This window comes from Barbus barbus (assembly GCF_936440315.1).
Source record: "Barbus barbus genome assembly, chromosome: 7".
NCBI classification, from domain to species: domain Eukaryota; kingdom Metazoa; phylum Chordata; class Actinopteri; order Cypriniformes; family Cyprinidae; genus Barbus; species Barbus barbus.
Genome location: NC_136735.1, coordinates 30,395,839 through 30,405,910, shown reverse-complemented (window position 1 = coordinate 30,405,910; position 10,072 = coordinate 30,395,839).

Sequence of the window (10,072 nt, the reverse complement as noted above, 5' to 3'; positions counted from 1 at the left end):
AGAGGTTAGGAAGCAGACAGGGATTGTCCCAATAGATTGCCCATGGTCATCACCTCAACGGAGCTGAGGGAAAAACAGAAATTGGTGTGAGCAACACTATTAGGTATGTACAGTAAATGAAGCGTTTTTAATGCAGATACTTAATGAACTTGGGAAGCTTAGTAATATTTGAAAGGAAATTGTCATAAGGATGCAAATGATTGTTAATGTTCTAATGTTAGTTAATAGGGTCTAACATCTTTAGATTGTTTTGTAATGGTGTGTTGGGTTCCATCATCTAAAACAAGTCCTAAAAGAGCCTAATGCTGCAGTGTTTGTTAAATGTTTTAGACTGTTATGGTTTTGTAAACAAATATCATTCTTTTTGAAACAATTTTCTGAATTTGCAGAACATTTATTCAGTCTCAGGCCATCTAAGATGTTCTGTAGATAAGTTTGTTTCTTCATTGGAACAGATTTGGAGACATTTAGAATTATGTCACTTGCTCACCAGTGGATCCTCTGCAGCGAATGGGTGCCGTCAGAATGAGAGTCCAAACAGCTGATAAAAACATCACAACAATTCACAAGTAATGCACATAACTCCAGTCCATCAATTAACAGCTTGTGAAGTGAAAAGCTGCATGTTTGTAAGAAACAAATACATCATTATGGCATTTTACCTTTAAACTGTCGCTTCTGTACAAAATAACATAATCCATAATAACGCTTCCTCTAGTGAAAAAGTCCATCCCCTGTTGTCCTCCCACATCAAAATCCACTGACATATTTGTTTAGAACTGTTCTGGACTGTTTTTGCTTGTAAGCAGTGCTTGATCTATGCATATATCTCTCCTAACTCAGATAGGCGGTTTGGTTTGAAGTTAAAATGCATCTTGATGGATTTGTTTATTACAAACACATAATCTTATATGGCCTGAGGGTTTGTACATTTTTTGCACATTTTCATTTTTGGTGAACTAATCCTTTAATGTACAGTATGTCAACAACTGAACCACAAACACTTATACAAACTGTTCCGTGCAGTATAAATGCATTTATACAAACATTATGAATACAGAAATAATGTTATTAATGTTTTTAACATGAAATTGAGAAATGAAATTATGAATAGAAATATATAGAACATATAAATTCTGAAATATAGAAAGTTTAAGACTGTTTGATGCTGTTTTGAAGGAGCACCAGAGCTGGTTTGGATAATATGAGTCAGTGCTGTGGCATATTTTAGTACCATTTTTATGCTGCATTATGTCTTTAAACAGACATTGGACGTGTACAGATACCTTAAGGCTACAGGATAATACATGATATCTGCCCATCTCTGAGGGCTGAGGAGTGTGATCCCAGTTTAAACACTCGTTCCAGGTGCTGTTTTGAGTGGAATCAAAAGGGAGGCAGTAGACAGGGTTTGTCCCAAATGAACTGTCCATGCTCATTGCCTCAAGGGAGCTCTGGGGAAAAAAGAAATTGGTGTGAGCAACACTATTAGGAGGTGACAGAAGAAAAAAACGTTCAGTTTGTTGGTGTATAAGAGATTATTTGCGTTTATAAGACTGGGTTCATTTGGACTAATGTCTCTGGGGATCAATTTAACCTTGTCCCCAGTTTTTCATCTCCAGGGTTGTAATGAAATTGCACAGGACCCATTAGGGTCCAACCTTTCAAACCCTTGATTATAAGTGAGTGACTTAGCCTCTCAAATAAGATTACATCGCTTAACGGTGCATTATATAAGATAAACAGATTTGGGACTTAGGCAAATACAGGTGTGTACTCACTGGGCCACACACGTCTTCAAAAAAGTGGATCATTATGCTTTTCTCAGAATAATCATCAAATCCTTATGTACGGTGTACCTACAAGGATTATAAAGCCTTCAAAAAAGAGTCCTTGAAGTACAAAGATTAACAGTGTGTGAGAGTGTAGAAAAAGAGTGAAGAAAAATTTCCCTGGGGAGGAATAGTTAGTATTTTCACATAGCTTTCAAAATGAATGTACAGCGAGTGTTTTGTAATGGATGCCCACTGAAGAAGATTGTTTTGGAGAAGTTTGCGAGGAGGACTAGTGGAGTTTATGTACATATGGCCAACATATGCTCCAAACACGATCGCTTGTTCTGACAGAGGAACTATTCACTGATGGCATTGACCTGCCTTCAAATAGTTTCAACACATTCAGATTGCTTTCATTTTGTTTTCAGTTGTATTTTGGTGTGTTTAGTGATTCTGAATGGATCTGTATAGTAGTTTATATGCGGTCCTTTGGCATCTCCCTGTAGTCTTGTTTGGTATGGCAGGTTGACTTGTGCTTATTTTTGAAAGTTACTGTATAATTGAGATTTATGCACTTTTAAGTATTTTTAAGATGTAAAGAACATCTGTAGTGACATTTTTGCAAAATATGTTTGCAAAAAAAAAAAAGAAAAAAAAGAGGCAACCCCCCCCCCGAATGTTTAAATCTGTCTTGATTTTGTTTTGTTTAAAAATAATTACATGGAATTGAAAAGTAATAACGCTAGAATACAAAGATATTTGTGAATAGAAAAGGTTGGGGGTTCTTGCAGTATTGATTCGGAGAGGAGGGGGGCCTTAGAGTAAAAAAGGTTGTAATTTTGTCACTGTGTCATCATTCAAGACAAGAAGACTTATTGGTAAGAAGTAAAGCACAGATTCGTCAAACAGTACAGTGGTAAAGACAAAAAAGACAAAAAAGTGGAAAAGAAAGAAGGAAAGAGAGAAATAAGGACAAAGGGAGAAAGTCAGATGTACTTTGTGAGAAGATAATAAATTTAATAGAATTGCAGGGTGTCTGGTGGCTTATGATGTCTGGCTTTGCAGTAACTGAGTGTTTGAGACCAGCAGAAGTCTAATCTGGCCCAGACTCATACAAGCTGCTTATGTGGTTTACATCAAATCAGAACCCATTAATGAAACCGCCAATGCTCTTTAGCAAGAATAATGTGCCATTATTGGAGATGCAGAATGTACCTACTGTTTTGGTAATTATAAAATTCATTGGATGCTTTGTTGGATGTGATTATTGTCATATTTACATCTGAAGTTCAAATGATGGGTCAATGTGATTTCAAAATAGACTCTTTCAAATTTTGTCTATTTGGGATAACATAAATTGGTACTTTTTTACATTTATATAATGGAATTGTTTTCAATTTAATTTTATATTTATTACTGACCTTTTGTTAAAGCCTAAAAAACTGACCAGTCCTATCTAATCGAGTGTTTATATGGACTATGCTATCAGACAAGCTTTTGTAAGTAGAAGTCCTCTGTGTTTAAATCAAACTTTACACAAATGATTAAAAAATACAGTAAAATGTCGCTTTTTAGCACAGAGAAATCTACATAACTGAGAAAAAAATGGTATAGTGTTTGTTGAACTTTTACTTTTGAATTTGCACAAAAATTGCTAGTAAATTTAATGAATAATTACAAACCACAAGTAACACATAAATCCTTACACATATTACAGGAATGCCGTAGACTTCCCCTTTGTTAAATAATCAAATAAACTCTCCAAAGTGAATGCCTTGGAATAAACTAAATGTCAGCCCTCTATTAAGTACTGCATAACATCGGTTAGGACAACTACATTTACTCCAAGGTAAATTAATCTCTGTCAAATTAGGCTTTTCTCTTCATTCAACATTGAGAAGTGATTGTCTAGGTCCTATTTTGTCATTTCTGCAGTTTTTATCACAGTACTGCATAATCTAAAAGTTCCCTTAAGCACAGATGGCAGATAAAATGCTTTGCAAAGACACGCTTCAAACTTTCGACAGTACAGTAAGAATAATATCCAATAAAAACCCACACTGCTTATTTAAGGTAAAAAGTATCAGAAAAATATAAATAAAAATAGCTGTAATGTAAGTAGAAGATTGCAAATAGAAAATATTTTACCCCAATATTTGTGTGTGCTATGTGGTTTTTATGCTTTGTATGCTATTTGCTTCATGTGAGACAAGCTCTTGGTGTGGCACATGGATATGCCTTAGAGCGCTCCAAATCAGTCACGTTTGAGTTCTCATGCTGTTTAGGATGCTGCATTAGAAGCTCGCTAGGTTGTGGAACACAGCTGCAGACACACAAAACAGAAACTTTGATCCCATCTCACATCGAAGACACATTCTTTAGACATGACAAAAGCATGGCTTTGAAGTATCGTCTAAGTACATGGAGAGGAGAGTAACTCAACGTGCCTGGCATATTAAACTCTCACACCGATGCACTACATCACTGCCACAGCGTCTCCATAAGTCACGGGGAACAGCTCTTAACCCCCGAAAATGACTCACAAGATGAACTCACTCATGGCTTATACTTTCCCGTAATTATCGCCGCTACTGAATTAAAGAGCCTTTCCATAGACCAGCGAGTTTGGTTACGTGGATTAATGATAGAAAATTGTGTTTGTGCGTGTGTTTGCATGTTGCAAACGCAGGGAGACTATGGGTTGTTAATTATCTTTTAAACTAAAAGGTTAAACTGGAGACAGGCTGTTGGAAATACATCCAGGTATGACTTGGGGATTAATAAGGAAAGAGTATCTGTTGTACAGAAGCAGGACTGGCTTTGCAGCATGCTTTGATTCACGCAGCCAACTAATGAAAAAATAACAAAGCGCAGAGAGATAAGTTTGGTGTATGTATAGCTTGTCCTCACCACATAATAGTCAATAATAAACACCTCTAATAAGAGAAAACAACACATTTCAGAATTTGCAGCCGTATCTGCCGGGAAGTCGCTAGAAAAGCATGTAAGCATGCACATTTGAGCATGTAATAGAAAGCAGCTACTTCACAAAAAATACTTTTGCCCCTTCCTGCCTGTCGGATAAACAGTGGAGAAGCAGATCTGGGCTTTTCATGTTTATACGTGAAGCATGCTGGGAAGAACAGCCATAGTCCTTCCAGTCTTTGCATTCTTTACACTAGACAAGGTGAAGATGTTCCTGTGCTTGTCTTGCGTAAGTTTGTTTTGGATCACGAGAGACTGCTTAGCTCTTCATGCAATTTTAAAGGCTTCCCAAACATCCTCATGGGTTTGCTATAAGGAAAAGATATAATGGTGAGGCAAGCAGTCGCTTTGTGTTGTTAGAGAATCTGACAGGAGGAAGCATTTTCCTTCCTCTCAGACGCATGTTAAATTTTTATTGTACGTCTGCCTGTCAGTGTTTGTTAGGGTTTACGAATGAGTAATGGCTGAGTGACTGAGGTTTCCTCTAAATGTTAACTGTAGGGCATGACAAATTGACCACGATGATAAGTTACGACAGCAGAAAAAACAACAGAAGCTAGAAAAGGAAAGTTTGTTAAGAGAAACAGACAGCTTAGCAAAAGTTTGATGTTCATTCAGGCCTTTACCAGGTTGTACTGTAGTTGCTGTTGCGAAGGTGTTCTGAGCACTTTGCTAAAGTGATTAAGGTGTTTCCTTGAGCATTTTTTAGTGGTTGCCATGGTGTTCTGACTGGTTGCTTGGCAGTTGCTAGGCAGTTGCTAGCAACAGACAGACAGACAGACAGACAGACCGAAAGAAAGAAAGACAGACAGACAGACAGACAGACAGACAGACAGAAAGACAGGCAGGCAGACAGACAGACTGACAGTTGCGACTCAAGCTATATGTGCTAATCTCCCTGCTTCCTGTAAATAAAAAAATTAAAAAGTTAATTTAGTCTGCTAAATGACAATGTAAATATAAGATGCAACTGTGCTGTGTTAAGCCATTTTTAATTTAATTAACTCATCTCAAAGGACCAGGCAAGCCCAAATGATTTCTTAAAAGTGTCTGTGTTTGATTCTCCTGAGGTTTCTCATGAAAGATCCATACTTTCTGTCTGATTCAATCTGGAAAATACTCGTCGATGTATTGATTTAATCAGTATGCCTGTTTGGACCTTGTCAGCGGCTTTTCATTGATCGTACAAGTTAAAGTTATTTCCCCTCAGAGCACAGTGTTTTTTTTGTGACTCTTGTTTTTCTTTACTGCGGATAAAAACAGGGTAAACAAAAAGCTATTTGAGCAAGACAATATTACAGTAGGGGTTCAGAAAGCTACTAGTGTTGTTCAAATTATGCTATTTTAGAAATTATATCAGCTCAAAACATGTAATTAAAAGTTCATCTGAAAGATCTAAATAAAATATATATATATGTATATATACACACACACACACACACACACACACACAAGTTGGTTTTTGTGGTTTATGGGGACTCTCCATAGGCGTAATGATTTTTATACTGAACAAACTGTGTGTGCTATTGCCCTACAACAACCCTACACCTAAACTTAGCCCTCACAGGAGACTTTGTACATTTTTAGATTTTCAAAAAAACACCATTTAGTATGTAACGTAGTCGATGTTATATATATATATATGATTAGTAACCTGTTCTTTTGTATAATACTTCAAACCATGGTACTGTAAACAAACAAAAAAACAGTTTCAGATCATATTTTTAGTTATTGCAGTAAATAAATCAATAATTTTTGGTAGATGCTATGGAAGGAAGTCTCAGGCACTCCGGAATTGCTCCCAGTCAAATGAGAGAAACCTTCTCCACTTCAGATGGATCACTAGGGATTGTCCTGCACACTTAGTTTACGTCTAATTTATCAGCTAATGTTTGGCCCAGCTTATACTCTAATGATATTCCTCAGAGATAAGCAGCCCTTAGAGGACTGAGAACCACAGATTAATTACACAATTAAGCCATCTGCGATTAGACTGCAGAGATAATTTGCTCGGTCAGAGTGGTGCGTTGTAGTGGAGTCACTGGGGCTGTCAAGTGCTTGCCTTCCCTTTATCTTCTCCTCAGGGTTAGAAGCAGGGTAAAGTTTATAGGAAGGGTCATTGATTGTTAGAAATCATTATACTGTACAGCAACCACATGAAAGCAAATGAAGGCTGCAGTAAGAATTGCTTTCTTTGCTGGTCTATAGTTGTACAATAGGACATACAATGCATGGCCAAAACTTTTTTAGTTTTTTGCAGGTTTAAGGCACGCTCACAACAAGAAAGATAACTATAATGATAATAGCATCCACACCAATGCACAATAATCATAAGCGCACTGTTTATCATAAGTATGCTCTGCAGTTATGATATCTGGGCCCGTATTTATCAAGCTTCTCAAAGTGCCATTTTAGTCTTAAGTGCTGAGAATTCATGAAATTTACTCCTACTTTCAAACTTAAGTATAAAAGCAAGTTATCAAATGGCAAGTTTCTGAAGCGACTCTCTGCGCTGTATCACTAAAGATAGGCACCTATTCTATTTTTGACAGATAATAATAATAATCGTCTCGCTGTCGTCAAAGGCAGCAACAGGCGATATCTTTGACTATCGTCGATACACTATACTGTCGTCTATCAGCACCCTAAATTGAGTTGTGATGACGCTTTGTTTCCTTGCCATAATGTAATCTCTTGAAAATTATTTATTGTCAAAAGTGTGTTGAATGTAAACTCTATTAGGAATTTAACCATTCAATGTGAATTTATCTGAGAATATTCTTAATTAAGGAAATCTATTCAGTGATTGGTCCATGCATATGTCATCATCCAAAATCCTGTTTGTGGCACAGCAAAGTGTCGTGAATCATCGCTAAGACTGAAACTGAAGATTTAGTCCTACATTTTGCAGAAATTATGACTGAGATGATTGATAACTAACTTTTAAGTGCAGCTTTGAGCCAAGAACTTTTTTCACTTGAGTCAGTTCTTAGCTGTGTTCTTGAGAGTAATTTAGCCCTGTAATTAGCCCTGTATTTAATGTAAATTAACATTACAGTACATTATTTTAATGTAAATGTTCTTTTGTCCTTTTGAATAACTGAGGAAATATAACCATTTAATAAAATGCTCGTCGCCAAACATTTCAAGAACATTCTTCCTCTCCTGAAAGATTTGCGCACATCTCTGTCTCCTCAGCGCCATTACAAGCCCCTACTGGCAACTTCAAACCACTTGAGAGACCTCTCGATCGGTCTTAAATAACTGGGAGAGTAAGAGTGATTCTTAGCTTTAAGAAATTTGATAACTTGCATTTATACTTAAGTTTGAAAGAAGGAGTAAATTTCATGAATTCTCAGCACTTAAGACTAAAATGGCACTTTGAGAAGCTTAATAAATATGGGCCCTGGGCCCGTATTCACAAAACATCTTAAGGCTAAACGTATAGCTCATAACTTGCCAATTTAGGAGAAAATCTTAAAAATAATGGGCGTATCAGTCATAAATTTAGGACTCCTAAATTTTTGTTCTAAGAGTATTCCACAAAGCATTTTAGCGCTAAAACTAGCTCCTAGTCTAAACTGTGAAACGTTAGGAGTGAAGTGAGTGAAGTGACATTCAGCCAAGTATGGTGATCCATACTCGGAATTTGTGCTCTGCATTTAACCCATCCAACGTGCACACACACAGCAGTGAACACACATACACCGTGAACACACACTCGGAGCAGTGGGCAGCCATTTATGCTGCGGCGCCCGGGGAGCAGTTGGGGGTTCAGTGCCTTGCTCAAGGGCACCTCAGTCGTGGTATTGAGGGTGGAGAGAGCGCTGGACATTCACTCCCCCCACCTACAATTCCTGCCGGCCGGAGACTCGAACCCGTAACCTTTGGATTACAAGTCCAGCTCTCTAACCATTAGGCCACGACTTCCCGAAGGAGTAGTGAAGAGGACTCCTAAGTCACTAAGACCAACTCACAACTATCCTAAAATGTCTGTTGCCGGCAATCTGCCTCGGAACGTCAACATTTTAGAAATATTTGACGATAATGAGCTTTTGGTTTTGGAGGTTATCCCATCTCCAAATTTTACTTTGATTATATGCTTGTTTTCATTAACCAATTGGGCAAGAAGTAACAGCTGTTCTTGAGTCCAGTTAGGTTTTCTGTCTCATATATTCTCCTGAGACCCACTATGGAGTTTTTGCCTCTGTAGTGGACATTCTATTTCAGTGAATTTCTCTGAGACCTCACATGTCACAGTTGTAAGTCTGGATGTCCTGTACAGAGCACATTCAGGGCTTTATAGAGATACTAAATGATTGGAAGTTTCACCATGACCATACCCTCTCCTAGGTCTTTAAAGATGGCTAAATTTAATTTAGTGAAACATTTTACATCCTTACGGAAATATGATTATATTTTGTAATTGTCATTTAAATCTGAATAATTTTCTAATTGTTTGTCATAAAGCAACATCTCAGGCAAATGTTATGGGTTTTCAAATTCAAATATGACATAAGATATTATTATGAAAATCTGGCCAATTATTACTCCCATTATGACAATTATTTTTTCAACATGCTGTCCCAACAGCAACCCATTAATATGCAAATTAGATACAGTATAGATACACTGTGTTTAATGGGAAAACCAGTTTATGGAAATTTGTACAGGCATATTGCATAAAACAAAATGGTATATCAAATAATTTTGTTATATATTTTATAACATAGTTGAGAATCATCCTTAAACAAAAAATTTATTAAAACCTAAAAATGTATTGGTGATTTTAAAAAAATCCCATTGTTTTTGCCTTTTTAATGTCTATTCATGCCATTTTATTTTTAGAAAAACTTAGTCCTAGTGTCCTCTACAGAGGACATAGAAAAAAATATGAATAAAATATGATTTTTCAAACATTTTAATTTTCAGTTTTTTTCTAATACTCTAAACAATGTAATGACATGAAAAAATACTAAATTCACAAAGCTTTTTTTGGGGGGGGCATTGTGCTCTGCAATATTTCTATGAATAAATCTCTGACAGAGACCCCTCCCCTCTCCTATCAGCCAATCACTGTGTCCATAGTTAAGGCAGTTAAGCATGCTGACATGATCCATAGCAACAAGGTCAACCCTGCCCTTACTCTTAGCTTAAGACTTCTCTCTATTCCTTAGTAAAAGCTTGTCTCAGCAGTTTTGTGAATAGGTTGAAAACTCTTAGCTAAAAATATGAGGCGCCACGTAGGATTTAAATCAAACTTCGCTTATCAATACATACATTAAACTAGTGCATATACACCTATAAATTAC